Below are 16,417 nucleotides of genomic sequence, written 5' to 3' on the forward strand. Positions count from 1 at the left end.
TAGTTATATTGCATTAAATAAATGTCTCTCGCCTCTTGTAATCTGGCTTTTTCAAACTGAAATGTTAAGGTTTCCCCCGAGCAATTGCAGAATGACATGTGTTAACCAAATGTAATTCTCGCTGCCTGCCGAGCAGTTTACCTCTGTTGGATGTTGAGCGATAAACAGGGGCAGGCGGCCTGTCGTAGACCCAGCGGCCTGATGTTCATTTGCCTGGCTGGCTTTCCATCTCAGCAGATTGTAAAAGATCAAACTTCGCCTTTAGGGCTATTTGATTAGCAGGCAGGACACTTCCTGATGACCTTTAAGTCTGTAAAGGTTTATCTGCTTGAGATCTGCGCTCCACTCCTTGTGCGCTCACATAAAACGGCGAGCCTCGTGTTTATTCTCTAATTTCTGAACAACAGTAAGTGAGGATATGGTTTCCCCCAGATTGGGGACACGTTAGGATCCCATCTGTCTCTTTATGCATTATTACATTTCCCCTCCCCCCTGGTCATTTTCACATCATACAAGACCCCCCTCCCTATTTGTGAAATATGTCATCCTATTACTGTTTGCTCACGTCAAAACAAACAGACCTGGCTTTAGGGGCTGAACAGGTGGCGGCAGATTGTACGTGCGCCAATAAACCCAGCGGCTCTCCTGTAATGTCATGCGTCTATTTCCTGATCCAGTCACACTCTCCTCAAGGATGTTCTCCTGGAGGGATTGTAGGACGGGGGGTGTGTGATGGAGCGTCTAAGGTTAGAGTATTCTGGGGGAAAATGTGATTTAGCTTAAATGATGGGATCCTGCTGAGTGACATTTAGCCCACATGCGCTCGCTTCTGGAGGTCCACGGGGGTCCTGGGATGTCGCAAAGCTATTATTCTGGCCAGAAGAAAGGCTTTCTATCAATGGAAGCTCAGAGCTGCCCTCTGGCACCGTTCACTTTGCACCCCATAAACCCAATCTCAGTCACAGGTGGAACGGCTTCGGGGATTTTTTGTGAGAATTGGATGAGTTGTCTCTTCTGACACCACATGCCTGGAAAGGTTAGGCTACTTAGCAATGCTATCTTTTCACACTGTATGTGAGTGGAACCATACCTATTGGGGATTGTTTGCAAAGTATGCAATTCCAAATAACTTGGGTTTTATTCCCTTTTTGTCCAAAGGTTTTCAATACACAGCAAATATCTGTACATGATATACATGTAGAGTTTTAATTTTATCTGAAAAATCTAATTAATGGTACCTTCCATTTTAAACCAATAGTATTGGTTATAAAAAAACAAGAATGTCCTGGGGTTCTTCTTTTTTCCTACTTTCCTAAATATGTTTTGGTTTTGGCCCTAAGAGTTCCCACCATGCGTTGGGTGATGTATATTATTGCTATACCGTATATTTTCTATTTAAAGCCAAGGTAAATGTAAGAATTTATTTTTAACAGTGACCTGGCCAACAAACTAAACAGACAAATACAATATTCACATATGTACAAATGAGAAAAAAACTGTTACGGTACGTCCACACAGCAGCTTTTCAAAAATCTTGAAAATCTTGGAGCTGGGCGTGTCTGACAGCTTGGGGATTTTTTGCAAGCAATGCGACCAACAACCAATCACATGAATCTCCCGCCCCCGACATACAAAGGAATTTTATGCGAACAATATATATATATATAAACTCCCCAAACAGGCGAAAACCTACCAGTTTCACCCACTGTCTCTGCCACCTCCCTCCATGCCTGGTTCCTCCGGTTTGTATCCCGTTAATAGTTCTGGTCGTAAAGAACCGGGTGATTTGCTACCGTAATTTCTCGTTTGGAATATGAGGAAATGAACTGCGGTCTGGTTCTCCCTGCTTACACGCGCGGTTTGATTGGCTAGCACTTCTACTGTCAGATTTGCATAAACGTGTTTGATTGGCTGACACTTCCAGCTCAGCTTCAAAAGTTGAACATTGCTCAACTTTTGAATCCTGGAAATCTTCGCTTCGCTCCCCCACAATGCAGTTCGGCGAAAAGCGAGGCAAAGTGACTTCATCCCCATTCAAAGTCAATGGGCAGAGAAGCGTTGGAAGCGGTGGAAGATTCGTCTAAAGCTGCTGTGTGGACGTACCGTTATACATGTATCATTAAATGATTTTTTTTGTGAGAAATGGTTTTAAACAATCAAAGGAAGATGCAGAAAAACAGTTCATGAATCTATGTTGGAAGTATCAGGGATGCAGTGGGGTACGGCAAGCCGGAGGGTATAATGGCAGTTGTTTTTTTTGGCTCAATCCTGGAACTTTACATGTTCAATTGTTTGCGAGAGGTGTCTACTAAGCAACCTCTACCTCATCTTTACCAGCTGCCAAACAAAGAGTGCTGCAGATTCCGAGTCGTCTAGGATTACTGAGGTCAACATGTGGAGGGAGTTCTATTGGATGTCACCCGGTAGCAGCCTCAGGGGGGGGAAGGAGCTCTGACCAGATTTATAGGTGGGCCAGAAGGGCACTTTCATCAGGCGGACAAACTCACCTCATATTCCTCCGAGGGGCTCGGTCGTGCAGCGGCATATGCGCCACTACATGGAAAAGCTTTTTGCCTGATGAGGGAGAGAAAGAGTAAACACTTTATTGGGGACTTGCTGTCTTTTCTGGCACAACAGAAATGTCCAATGTGCCATTCAGAAGTGATGGAAGCACTTGTCCTTTTCATGACTGATTTCAGCGTAGTGCTTTCTTATCACACGTTTCTCTCAGCCTATAGGAACTCAGAGAGTATTTACTCTGTGCCCTTTTCTTGACATTCCCTGTTAACACTTGGCCTCAGATTAGGACATCAATGTTGTATGTAATTGATATGCTACCGCCATGCCTGTGGCCTTGCGACAGAGACGGGAGGCTGTTGGACACCTGTGGACTCTGGTGCCAGCGGGGATCGTGTGTTACTTTCACCGCACCCAGCACAACAGAGGGAACAACGTGGGAGCGTCACTCTGCTCTCCGCCCGTTGCTCGGTCTGCCGCTATTTTCGGGTGACCGCAGCTGCCAGGCCTGTTTTGTCAGGGCCTCGCTGAAGGAAACAATGCCATGTGTGACCAAAGTTAAATTAGGGTTTTAGTTTATCCCAGTCAAAACAATGAACATCTCGATCTCAAGTCATGTTTGTCTGTGATTTTGAATATGATGAACATACTTTTCTTTAAAGAAATGAAAAGTCTACAAGCGTGGTGAGGATATTTCAATGTCTTTCTAAAGTAATCACCTCGGTTCAATCATTTTCAAAAAAATAGGGTTTTTAATTTGAACAGGAATGAATGAGGAAGATCAGTGGAGTAAAAGTAGTAATTAAACTTGATGGCAATGTTTATCTGTTGGACAGTACAGACATTATGTCCCTCTCAGGATGAATCGTATTGAATTTGGTCATGTTTTTAATATGACGATAGACTTGTAAACGTAGACATTGGTGCCAATTAGCAAATGTTAGCATGTTAACAAAATAAATGCTGAACATGGTTAACATTATAAAGCACCTCTATGCCTGAACACAGCATCACAAAGTCGCCAACATGGCTGCACATTGTTAGTTTTACTTTTTGAGATGGACCCTGGAGAATAAACAGTAGCTCATTTGCATTTCTTTCCCATTTCCTCCACTTTTAATGAACATTATCATTTCCAAGCTGTTTGTTTAAATTCAGCAGGAAACATACCTTGTGTCTGCTGATAATTGCTCTGCCCTTTTCAGATATCCAAGTACTTCTTGCTAGGATGACCTTAGCTGACATCCTGCCGGTCCCTTAGTACTAAGAACTAGGCGGTCTTATTTACTGGCTTGTTCTCATGGTGTCTGTCTAGATTTATAGCATCATTAGTATATGCCCGGCCTCCGTGCATCACACACACAAATGTTAGTGTCGCTTTGACATATTTATCTGAAGGTATCTTGCCCCGTAGCCATCTGTGTCTGAGTCTACAGATTGAGAGTTGCTTGATCTTTAACTCTCTGTTCCCGTGGGGCCAAATTCTTGTGGCAAATGGTTTTTGGACACGAGTAAGTACCAGGTGTGACAACGATATCCCCCATGGGGCAGTGGGAGAAGGAGTTTCTAATTTGGAACGTCTCTATGCTTGGCAGCCACTGTACCCTACATATTCAGCAGGATCTCATTTGGCACAAACAATCGGTTGAGTATAATTAGGTTTGTGGAGCAGCCTCAAACTCAGACAGCAGGACAAACTGTGGAGAGGAGACTTGCGATAACATCCGTCCCTGTCCCAAACATTCCAATTTTATTAGCAGTATGATGATAAGTCACGAATTTGGCTCTCCAGATTTCATTAACAATCATTAGCCCCACAATGACCCGGCAGCCGCCGCTTTATTGGAGCTCACAGAGTCTTCAAAACTCATCAGAATCTCTCACAGGAAAGGCAGACATAAAGGAGGTGCAAATGAGGTAGCTCTTGATTTCTGCAGCTGGCACTTCAAGTTCAGTTTGATTAATTAAAATGGCCACTTAGAGAACATTTATATATGTCGAGGTTTGAAGCAAACTGGCCACATGACAAGCTCTAACTTTGAGAGTGCACTTTAAGTTCAGCGCTCAATTTATTACAACCAAATCATGTCTGATTGGAGAATTCGAACACAATTGAATACATGATTATGTCTGAACCCATATTCTCCACCTGCTGCTGGGCTCACACCTCATGCCTCCCGTCTACAGTTCCAAATACGTGCAGCTGCTACAGTCGCCGTGTGTCCAGCTTCCCAGATGCACACCATGATTTACATTTTCACACATAACAGGAATTTCCATTGTAAGGGCAGGGCGTCTTCTCTCTCCATCTCTCAGTGGGAACCCCTCCTCTCGGAGAAGCTGGGTGACTCATCGCTTCTGCTCCAATCAAACGCCTGTCCGCTCATCGATAGACATCAGACCATTTTCATCCTATTTTAAGAAAAACATCCATTTCCTCGCATCACATTTTTGTGTCAGTTTCCCTTATGCGTCAGCTTATTCCTTTTGTTTTAAAGACAAGTGAGTTACAACCTCATATTTCAGCTTAGACAGACAGCGAGAGGCTGGGGGGAGACACATCTATCCCTCCCATCCTAAGCTCTTTACGCCTCACTGTGAGAGTGGTTGGGCTGCTTCCAGGACGGCTTAAATCATGGCTTAGCGTCTGTGGGATTTGGGGTTCTACGCGGCATGTTTTGTACGTTAATAGCTGAATAATGGCGCAAACTGTAGAGAGTGTCAGCTCTTATTTATAACAAAGCCAAACATGCTGTTTTGGCCTAATGGGAGACGATTTTTGGATCAATCCTCTCACATGAAAAGGATACGAAAGGGAAAACTGAATCCCAAATAGACTTTCAAGTCAAGCATGACAAGGCCAAAAATGTTTCCAGGATCGCGGCATTGTTGTCGCAGCTTAGCGAGGGTGTCGTCAGCGCTCATTCAGCAGATCGCTCACCGTATACAGGGACGGATGTCAAACGAACACAGGGTCAGGTTTCAGACGGCGGGTAGTTACAGTGCAACCTATACAACCTGAAACACAAACTGAGCACTTGTGTGGAGCTGCCACAAGAGTTTAAAGGAGGATCCAGTTTCTAAAGTCTTTAACCTCCATTGTTTTATTTATATCTGTGCAATCTGGCTAATGGACAGAGTCCAGATATCAAACTACTGTCAGCAAAGTATGAGATTCTCGAGTGACATGTAGCAACTGTAATGATAACACTCCTATAAAGATACTACCATATATATATGATTGTATCAAAGCACGTTTTTGGTCTCATACTGTAAGGGAAAAGGGGAATAAAAGTTATTTTCAAATAGCATGTACTTTATCACGCCACACTGAGCATTGAGGCAGTAAACAAAATGGCAAGAAATACAATATCGCTTTCCGTTCAGCACCACTACCACTGCACAAAAACTAAACCAGCTTTTTGTTTGCCAAACAGATTTGATATTTCTCTTTACAACACTGGCCTTTAATTCTTGTGTATACTATATTATTCTACTTAAATGATTTGTGCCTCAGAGTATAATATCGGAGAGGCTTACAAAATGCTGTGTCTTAAAGAACAAACCACATGAAGCAATTTGTCATTCTCCAGATAATTAGAAAGACAAATTGAATTAATAGGTGGTTTGAATACTCTGAGTCAATTCAGAAATGACTCAGAGTATCTTTTCGTCCACTTTCGTGCTGCTGTGATAAATATTGTCAGCGAAGGAGGAAGACATGTTTGAACAGGAGAGTCACGTCAGACTCCAAACATACTTGGTGAAAATGCCCTTATTTGTACAATAATTGCGTTAGCATAGCAACATGGAATATTCACTCAAACAGAAACAAGACTGCTATCTTGTGTAAACAGTTTAAAGGTTATCTGAAGTGTGACTCACTGCTTTCATAGCCCTACTTCAATGTCCGACCATGCCCCCCCACCCCCCATCTGCTGCTGTGGAGTTTTTAGAAAAACCCAGCACATGTTTTATCAGCATAGCATATTGCAGTACCCGCATTTCAAAGACAATGTTTAATCTAATCATGCGCTCACAAGCCCCTGAACCTATTAACCAGTTAGTCCTGTCTTTTCTTCACTTTTGGATTCCCAGTAGAGACCTGCTGTTACACCAGTTCACTGAGCAGCACTTATTAGACTGTGTTGATGTTGGGGGAAGGAGTGAATCAGTAATGTGTGAGTGGCTGAAGAGACCCTGAAGGCTCTTCCTCCGGCAAACCTCAATTCTCAGGAGTAAACTGCTTATAGCTGACGACAACAGTCCTTTACCTCCGTGTGTCCTAGTTTTTTCTTTTTCTTTGAAATAATCATATATTTCAACAGTCATTTAGGACACATGCAACATGAAGGGCCTGTATTATTTATATTTAGTCATAAATCAATGTGCATCAAGCTGCCACACATTTGAATTTGGACAGCAGCTGTTGGGAAAGTTCACCAGGTTATTTTTGACCTGCTGTTTCAACACCAGTGTGTTTGCTAAAACGATGTTAATAACTGTAATGCCATCAACATACTCTCTTTGTGTCGATGGGTGTACAAGTATATGAAAATACTTTTTAACATGTGATTATATTTAAAAGATAAAGATTTAAAAAGATTTAAAAATGATTTATAAACCGTGCAAACCCTTAAAGTATACTTAAGAGTATTTCAATGGTAAATAAAAAGTATATTCTAAATGTTGTTAAGCAGTCAAATTGACACCATCCACACAAGTTTGGAATGCTCGGTGTTTCGTAAAGGAAATAGCAAAAGTAAGAAAGCAGCACAGATGTTGTATCTCAAATTGTACTCCTTAGACATTTGTAGTTTCTATACTGGCTTTGTCCCTCGTGTGCAATGTACGGTCTCGGCTGCTGACGTCCGCAAACACGTCTGTTAGCTTCCTTGTTCTCGGTCTCTGTGCACATTGCAGCTGAATGCACGTTGCAATTATTACTTCAGGCAGACTCTGTAGCTCCAAGCAGAAATTAAAACTTATAATGAGCTAACAGCAACTGCGGTACCAGGACCTTTCTTCTTGTGTCTCCCATAATTACCCAAAAAGTGTGAATAGTATAAATGTGAAATAAACAAGGGCTGATTTAAAAAAAAATCTACTAATAAAACATAGCTCCAATTGTGACCCAAAGATAACTTACTGACTCGTGGGGATAATATTCCAGATTGTCCGACTAGTCACAACACAAACCTCAAACAAACCTCCCGGCAACCCTTTGTTGCACTATGATGAAGTCAAGTGAAATGATGGCAAAATAAAATGTCATTAGTGGTTTTCATAAATCATCCTCTGTTTAAAGCTTGTGACATCCACACAGGAGACCTTAGCCAAGCAGTTTGCTGTGTATCATCCTACAGAGTCAGGCAGGACATCTGCTTTTGATTGCATTAATTTTTATAATATGAATTCCCCTTTTTAGGTGTATAGTCGTGTATGGTTTTGTCTGTCTTGGTCTTTAAGATTTAAATACTACGTTTTAAAATAAGTGGTCCCACTTTAACATGGCAGTGTTTTGGATTAAATTGGCTTTGTTCAGCGAATCCCTAAATAAATCAAACCAGGGGTCGTTGTGGTATATAGTGTATGTCTGGGGCTTTTATTATTAAAGGTTTCTTAAATGTCAGACAAAACATACATTTTCTAATTTTAGGTAAATCTAGCCGTTGGTTCCCCGCAGAGAAGGATTCGGCTGTGATGATGTTATTACTGAATATCAGGTCTATCCCTCTGGAGCTGCCGTAAGGCTGGTACTGTAGTGATCCCTAATGATGAGGAAGCAGCTGCAAGCGGCTCCACAGGAAGCCTAGTAGACAAAGAAATAATCGGCTTCAATTGACAAGATGAGAGAAATCCCTTAAACCCACCGGTTTTACTCTTCAGTGTGAACGTCGCATAGAGTTAAGCCATTAATGTAGCCATGCTTAGGGTACTGCAGTGTCTGCAATGTAAACATCATGAGGAATATTCTGAGCGTTAGTACAAGCCTGAATATTAATCTCCACGACTTGCCATTGATTCCCATGAAAGTGTACGTTCTAAAATGACTATTTGATTCATATTGCGTGTTGCACTTTAATGTGTCCCCATGTAGAATGTAACCAGTGTATCATTTAGCAGTTCAGCAGCTGCTGAGACGCACTGCTCCTGGAAGCAAACTAAATAAAACCATTCGTGCCTGATTGCTGCAATTTGTGTAAAACCTATTGCTCAATCATGGAGTAAAAAGGACTCCTTCCAAACGTACGCCTTGCTCTTGAGAGGTTATCATTATTTTGATGTTAATAAACAGTAGTGACCTTAAGGTTAGAGTGCCCTTCTGATAAGCACCACTCAGGTACCCTTTATGGCTCTTAGCCCGACTGCCTCCCATCAGACTGGGGTTGTGCTGGGCAGCTTCCATGCATGTGAATTGTTGTCAGTGAACGCCTCCTAAAGTAGTAGAGTAAATTAATGTTTAAAACAACAACACCATACAATACAATTAATATATCTTACTATGCCTGTTATAAATACCTTGGTATCTGGCTTGATGATTGTCTCACTTTTAAACTTCATGTCAATAACCTGCTTAAAAAGCTGAGGGTTAGACTAGGTTTCTTCTACAGGAACAAGTCCGGTTTCTCGCTTGAAGCCAGGAAAAGGCTAGTCACTGTGACCTTTTTACCTGTGCTGGACTATTGTGATTTGATGTATATGAATGCACCTGCCCATTGCCTGAACAAGTTAGATGCCGCTTATCACAGCGCCCTGAGATTTGTTACTAACTGTAAAGCACTTACTCATCACTGTACCCTGTATGCCCAGGCAGGTCTGCCATCACTTACTGTAAAGAGGCTCAGTCATTGGTACACGTTTATTTATAAAGCTTTGTTGGGTAAACTCCCATATTATATCTGCTCTCTGATAACACAGAGTTGCAAGCAGCTATTGTCTGAGATCGCATGATGTAGTCTTGTTAGATGTGCCAAGAGCTGGACTGTCTTAGGTAAGACAGCTTTTATGAGCGCAGCGCCACTTGCTTGGAACAATCTTCAGCAAGAATTGAAACTGAGCAATTGTATTCCTCTGAATGTTTTTAAAGCAAGTCTAAGTGAAATGCTCTTTGAAACTATGGGTATTTGTAAATGTTGATAAGTATGTAAATGTAGCTTGTAAATATGTTGTATGATATCCTCTATTGTTTTATGTTTCATGTGGAACCTAATTGCTGCAGGTCTCCCTTGAAAAAGAGATCTATGATCTCAAGGGACAATCTGGATAAATAAAGGTTTGAAATGAAATGAAAATAAATCACAGAGCAAAAGACACCTCTTATAACTCCATAACATGCCTGGGGAAAAAAAGTTTTCTTTTGTATCAAAGTCATCTATTGACAGCTGTATGTATGTACACCAATTCTTAAACTGCAAACAGAAACTGTTAATAAATAATAGAAAGTACTTTTAATAGTAAAACATTTGTCAATATGTAATACTTCCTGTTTGCATCCCCAAACACATTATCCTCCTAATTTGGGTGAAACAATCATTAAATATAATGGGAGTGACAAATATATAAGTAAGCTTTTTTCATGTTTCACAATCAATATTTACTGACGCTCAGAATGTTCCCTCGAAATCGGCGTCACAACGTGTTTGTTTATCAGATGCTAAAACACTGTAGAGAGGTTTATTATACAATGAGGGAGGATTTTACAACCCCTGAAAGATATCACAGTCATAAATATTGTATTACTTTATATTTCCAAGCAACAGTTGGCCAGTAGAAACCCAGCCGTAACTGTCAAACTAAAGGGGATATACTTGCTTTTATATGATTTGCCATAACAGTTAGATGATTTATAATATGTATTCTTGTAAACGGCCCATCTTTCTCTTTTTCCTTATTCTTTTTTTAATTTGTTTATGAGTAACATAAGGCTAACATGTATTCATTAGGAAGATGTTTCAAGTGTGTTTGACCTCTGACCCCTCTCATCATCTCTGATGGTTAGAAGTGAAAACGATACTGGAGGACACTTGAGGGCAGAAAGGTGAGAAGAAGAATTTCAGGGTGTGTAAAGTTACAATTTGAGTTATGCCAGACTGGTTGGTTATATCGCAGGAGAGATTCATCGTGGTTTCTCTGTGGTTTGTTCCAGGAAGGAAAGACATCCAGCAGTACCCACATCAGTGTGATTTTTCTATTTCTAATTCACTTTCCTCTGGCAGCATGTGGCTTTTATGGACATTAATGTGTTCTTGCTTAAAACTATCTTCTTTGATTTGTGTCTTATGAACGCTGCCAAAATGATGATTAGAAATTGCCCAACACGGCCAGTAACGACATAAAATCAAGAAATAAAATACCTTAAGCATGCTTGGCATTAAAGATGGTACTTGGTGCTAAAAATGGGAGGCGTGTGGCGCAGTGGGTTGTGCGTTGGTGTTCAAACCCCACTGCAGTCAGCATGTGGTTGTGTCCCTGGGCAAGACACTTCACCCCAAATTGCTTCTGTGGGGATTGTCCACAGTATTGAGTATGTAAGTCGCTTTGGATAAAAGCGTCTAACAAGTGACATGTAATGTAATGTAAAAATGAAAGTTAAGAACATAAAAAAACAAGTTAATGTATTTTGTCTTTTGTAGGCTCAATGGAGGTTTTATGTGCTCTCTATCCTCTTCCAGTTATGAGACAACAACCCTGCCATTCAACATGGCCTCTTGGTCACTCAGCTGATCAGTGTAATGTCTTTGAGAAACCGAGGGATGAAGATATATCTCTGGCAGTGTCACTGATCCTGCAGCTTGCGACACATTGAACTTGTGCAGCTCAGTGTCCTTCAGCTTTGCTCAGAAGTGAATCATTAGATTGATAAAACAGCTTGGCCATTATGAGAATGATGAGCTACCTTCTTACCACACACACGTCTGGGGGTTATATAATATTTATCAATCTTCTGCTGCTGTCGTCAGTGACTGCAGCCCATTATGCATTCTGATTATTATCTTATCTGAAGATGAGTAATGTGACGAATTCTGCCAAAGATACTTTGTTTCATTTTGATCTTAAGCATTTATCTATTCCAAAACAGTACTCCTTCCTCCTTTAACTAATAGCCTATACGTTTCGATCAAAGTTGCATGTTACAAATACAATTCAATCTACAAATCTAATTAATTTCCAGCACACATTATATTGGCGTTCACAATGAAACCCTAAAAAGGCTCTCCACTTGAGTCTGATCCCAATCTCTTTTGACAGCAGGTGTGTCGTCATCGCTTGTTGAAAGGATCTGATTATGACCTTTAAACTGTGAATGTCTGTTTGTCTTTCCTTCCTCTGACTTTGTCAAACACACCCGAGTGACACGCAACAGATCAGCTGTGATTCTCAACATTTAATCATCATTTCTTGTTCAGGCGGATGAAGTTATAGGCTGCTTGTGAAACTCATGCTGTGTAGGTTATACTAAAATGATGCTTGAGGAGGGACCCAGGCGCCTGGAGACCCGTCCAATATTAGTATGCATGTTGCCAAAAGCATGGGACACGCAGAGTCGGCCAGTGAAATCAGGTCTGAGCTGAAAGGATGCGCAGTTGTGTCTTAAAGGCCCAATCTGTGTTTTTTTACCATATTATTTACAGGTAGTGCTTACCTGCTGATACAGGCAAATAGCCTGTATATTTGACATTTTGATGTTAAATAAGCATTTTGACATTATTAGCAGATCACAATCTTATCATTTGGATCTGTTTTGATGCTTCGTTCACACGCAGGACTGATGTTCTACCTTCAGAAATCAGTTTAAAGTTGTTACATGACAAGTAACAAACCTCTTTATGTGTATCGCTTTAAGATTGTGCTGCCAAATGACATGCCACACGGTTTATACTCAAAAAGGGCCATTGGGATTATTTGTCTCTGCTGATTAGATTTAACAATCATCTGATTGACATTCATCAACATCAAATCGAGCAATATAATCAGGGCTCTTTTTTTAGCCGTAATTGTGCAGCCCTCCAGGCTTGACAAAAGCTCTGCATGTACTCAAGTGCTCCAAATAGACAGTTGAGAACCTCATGGCATCAGAAGGTCACAATGAGTTCATCCATCACGGTGCTTCAGCAGCAAATAATGTAAATATGGAAAGAACAACAATAGCTTAAGACCAGAGAGCCAAAGTTGCGTCACACGTCACAGATGTCCTGTCAGCTGCAGCGGAGCAGGATGTCAGCAGTACATGTTTCAAATGTTCATTCAGAGTCTGAGTTTATCAGGGCTGCAGTCCATCACGGTTATGGCTTGTGTCGTAAAAAAATGCTAATTTGCTGTTGTCACCCCAGGCGAAGGATACTCTGTTCAGGAGTAAACTAAGGCCAGACTTTAAGACCAAGGTGTCCGCTACTCCTCAAGGCCTATCCGCTCTTACAGATGTTCTAAATCTCACAATATATTTTATATTTTGTAATGATTGTGTGTTAAAGTTAACGAGTTTTTGATTTGCTTCTTTGCAGTGCGAGTCACAGCCAATCCAACAATTGAATAATTAAATTGCTGAGTGAGTCGTATGAATGTACAAATGGCTGCCGTGTAGTTTTTCATACATGCTTTCTGTAAAGAAGTTCACTAGTATGACCTGAAACTCTCAATTGATTACAATTGAGAACCCTGATCTGTTTCTAAAAACGTTTTCAAGTTCTGAAAAAGAAATCTGAAAAAGAAGAATAGATGTCCATTTATGCTGCGATTCTTCCACAGTCTGTAATTGAGCTATTAAACCTGAGGATGGCACATTGATTTTTTTCTTCCTTTCTATTGTGCCGTGCTGTATTTCTGTGAGTGTTTATATGTACACCTTGCCTTGTTCATGAATGTGGCATATGAGGACAGACAGATGGGCTGGCTGGAATTCACCAGGATATTCCTCAGGTCATTTTATTTAGAAAGGCAGCACTGTGTGCCTGGGAAGCTGCTGGGGGCCACACACGCACCCAAGAGGAACACCGGGTCAGGGACTTTACGCTCCTATGAACATTTAAGTCTCACACAATTAAAGGGAGAGCTCCGTGAACTGGATGTGACCGGTGTGGAAACGGAGGGTTGACCGATACAAAGAGGGGCTGTTAACCGCAAACACAAATCTCTGGCATCCCACCAATAGAGCTTTGATCCCGCAGTGACTTCAGGCTTTCAGGGAATACTGAATAAACGGACCCCTGGTTGGTTCTTCTAAATCCTGTTTTTAGGGACTGCAGCTCACGTAGTAACACAACCAACCACTGAAGAATTTGTAAAACATGTTTCTAACACAACTGAATCTCAATGAGCCCACATCAAATATGATTATTTTTACTGGAGCACTGCGGTAGATGAATATTATTCAATGCTCTTAACACAGATACAACTAAAAGCAGCCTTGGTTTCCATTGCTTAATATTGAAAATACGTAATTTGCCTCGATGCCAGGAGTGTCATTTTACTCTGAATTATCAGAGAGGATGGCAGAACACTGGAGTTAGCTCCCTACAGTAAAATATCTCTTACTGTAGGAGCTGACTTTCTGTTTCTTTGGCAGGCTATTCATGCTTGTTGATGTTGAGTCATACTTCGGAACGAGTGGAGGAGCATGAGTGGGTTTTCCGTTGTTTTGTAGGTTGACTTCTGAATGCTTGAGACCTGAAGGTGCACTCTGCAGGGCTGTGACAACATACTGTGTATCATCGCCAAAAACATTGGTGGATTATAATCTGTTATGAAAGTTGGCCTTGAAGATTCTTTTCAACATAAAATGTATGATTATAAATACTTTCGGAAAATGTTTAGAATTGTTTTTTTCTGAGAAGTACTGGAGACTTCTTAGAAAGTTATTTAGAGAACACAATTGTTTTCACAGATTTCACAAATAAATGTATACTTGACTTGGACTTGATCAATGTGAACATGACTTCACTACTTAACGATTTATTTGAGAATTAAGAGCAAAAGCACTCAAAGTTATTTTCATTTATGTTTGTAGGAGAATCACCAATTAGTTTGAAAGTACTTTATGATCTGCACAACATACCGCACACACTCCCACTCCCCTGCATTAGTAAAAGAAAAGCATTCAACTTGAATATAAATTGGATAAATGATTTGATCAACACAGTTTTTAATGAAACATGTTCAAATGCAGCTGGATTATTATTGAAGACTATGCCCAATTTCAGTCCCCATGTTGGTAAGATTAGTCTTGAACCGCCATCAGAATATTTGACATGCGACATGGACTTGTTTTGAATGACTTGTCTCTAATTATTTTACATATCACTTGACACTTGACTTGGAATTTTCTCAAGTTACTTGTGACTTTCCCTGATATTTGATAAAAAAAAACGTTTCTTTTATTCCACAGTGGTTTCTATAAAGTAGTTTCTTTCCTGGTCTTTTGACAGAAAAGTATTCTTACCACTACCTTTCTCTCCTATTGAAGTGAAGAGCATAAGATTTAGTTAGTTAAGAGAAGGATGATGCAAATTGGAGTATGTCTGGACAGCTCTCGTGGTCGTCATGCAGAAGGCATGTGCTGTCGTCGTTGCTCTCTGAGTCCGAGCAGCTGCAGCCATCTGCTAGTAAATGGCTGAGGGTGGCTCAAGATACAGATGTGATGCCTCATTATCCGCTGAATGAGATGAATGATGAATCCTGGCACCGGCTGTCCCTGAAAAACCCAGTCATGATTGCCCCCCTTTGTTCCAGCCCCATGTGTCTTATTTACTGAATCTTTCTCTGCCAGCGACATTAGCATTTCTAGGGTTGCACCAACATTGTTTCAAGTTTCTAAACTGGGCTGGTCAGAGGCATAAAGAGATTTCCTGGCTTTCAAAGAGGAAGGGTCGATTAAAAATGCATGCGGGTGCTTTTTGTCATTACAGAGCCATCAGTGGTTGCAGGTTGACAATACAATTTCACATCATGGAAATGAATTAGGCCGAGCTCATTCATTATGGATGCCCATCGGTTTCTTGTTCAGGATGGCCTTTGTGTCCTTTCTAAATAGATGAAAGCCAGGTAGGGTCGCAGATAACCCTGTAGTGTATTTCAGGATGAAAAACATTGGTTCTGCTCTCTGGAAGAAACCTTTCTGTGTGAGTCAGTGTCTTTCTGGGTCCCGCATTAGCACTGACGTTTACAAGGGGAAATTAGGACACTTATTCTGCATCAGTGTTAATGAGCTGCTTCCTTTTTTTTTTACTTCAAATCATTATTTATGTACAATTAACTCCATTTTCTTTTAAAGACTTAAAACCGGCGTGTTTTTTTTTTAACCCAAATGGCAGTGGTTTAGTTACGTGTAGCCTACTTTCTAATAAGTATGCTCCAGTTAGGTAACAGGGATATTGTCCCCTGCCCCTCCAGCTTTGATAATCTTCCACTTTCTTCTCCGCTTGACAAACACAACATGACAGCATTCACTTTAACTGTGATGCTGAGTGACAGCAGCGCTGCATCAGGGGAGACCACAGGTTGTTTTCCTACAGGTAACATTGATTGTAACCACAAGCTCTGTTTTCCTCCTAGAAATCAATATATACTGAATTTTCCAAGTGTTTCTATTTGTATTTAAGTTGTGGTCTGATTTGTTGTTGTATTCTCTCAAGAGTTCCCTCTACCAGTCTCAGAGCTCTCACCTGATTAGTTTACTAACCCCCATGGATCTCATATTTGTTTTTGAAATGATTTTATTTAATGTAACTTCCTTTTTGAATGTCTCCACACACTCCAGGCTTCATTTTATTCAACAGCATGTCCTCTTGTAAAGGCAGGGTGATTGAGTCAAAGTGATGCCCCGGTTTGATTCTCATGCTGCTCCACCGTGGCTGCTAGAAGCTCGGGGCTCAGCGGATCCTTCCTTGTGTGTGTCTGTGAA

The 16,417-nt window shown here is 40.9% G+C and overlaps 1 protein-coding gene across 13 annotated transcripts in view; it reads left to right on the top strand.

Annotated features, from left to right (window-relative positions):
• The window catches only part of LOC117464534 (calcium-activated potassium channel subunit alpha-1a-like), an 83,061-nt gene that overhangs the window by 16,539 nt on the left and 50,105 nt on the right, over positions 1-16,417 (top strand). The window lies entirely within an intron of this gene.

This window comes from Pseudochaenichthys georgianus, chromosome 19 (assembly GCF_902827115.2).
Source record: "Pseudochaenichthys georgianus chromosome 19, fPseGeo1.2, whole genome shotgun sequence".
NCBI classification, from domain to species: Eukaryota; Metazoa; Chordata; class Actinopteri; order Perciformes; family Channichthyidae; genus Pseudochaenichthys; species Pseudochaenichthys georgianus.